Source organism: Colobus angolensis, unplaced genomic scaffold (genome assembly GCF_000951035.1).
Source record: "Colobus angolensis palliatus isolate OR3802 unplaced genomic scaffold, Cang.pa_1.0 Scaffold273, whole genome shotgun sequence".
Classification (NCBI taxonomy): Eukaryota; Metazoa; Chordata; class Mammalia; order Primates; family Cercopithecidae; genus Colobus; species Colobus angolensis.
In genome coordinates, this window is record NW_012115966.1 from 2,589,719 (window position 1) to 2,590,147 (window position 429).

General features: G+C 58.3%; 1 protein-coding gene across 1 annotated transcript in view; it reads left to right on the top strand.

Moving 5' to 3' along the window:
* The first annotated feature begins 275 nt into the window (after positions 1-275).
* The window catches only part of CLCC1 (chloride channel CLIC-like 1), a 34,244-nt gene continuing 34,090 nt past the window's right edge, over positions 276-429 (top strand). Inside the window, exon 1 of the mRNA XM_011948147.1 lies at positions 276-339. The gene's annotated coding sequence lies outside the window, so the exon portion shown is untranslated. The remainder of the gene's footprint in view (positions 340-429) is intronic.

Below are 429 nucleotides of genomic sequence, written 5' to 3' on the forward strand. Positions count from 1 at the left end.
ACACATTCAAACTTAACAAATATATTAATAGTAAGAAAATATGTTTTCTATCCGTTGTATATATTTGAGTTCCAGGCGAGATTTCCTTCGCAGAAAGAGTTCCGCAGACGAAAAGGAAAAGAAAAGCCGTGACCAAACTAACCCGCGCGCTGAGGCCGGTCCCGCTACTAGCCCCGCCCAATCAACGAGGCCAATCAGCGGCCCGCAACGGGGGAGGGACACGCAGCCGCCAGCCGAGTAAGTCGATGAGAAGGCCCAGGAAGCACGCTGAAACGCTGGGCGGCGGCAAGCTGTGCGACGTCTTCTGTGGCCGGCCTTGGCAGGTGTCTTCCTCGAGAGGCAGGCAGGGGATCCCGGACGTGAGTCCGTGCAGTTGGGTGTGTTGTGCGGCGGGTGGGGCGGGGCGTTACGCCCCGGCGGGTACCGCGG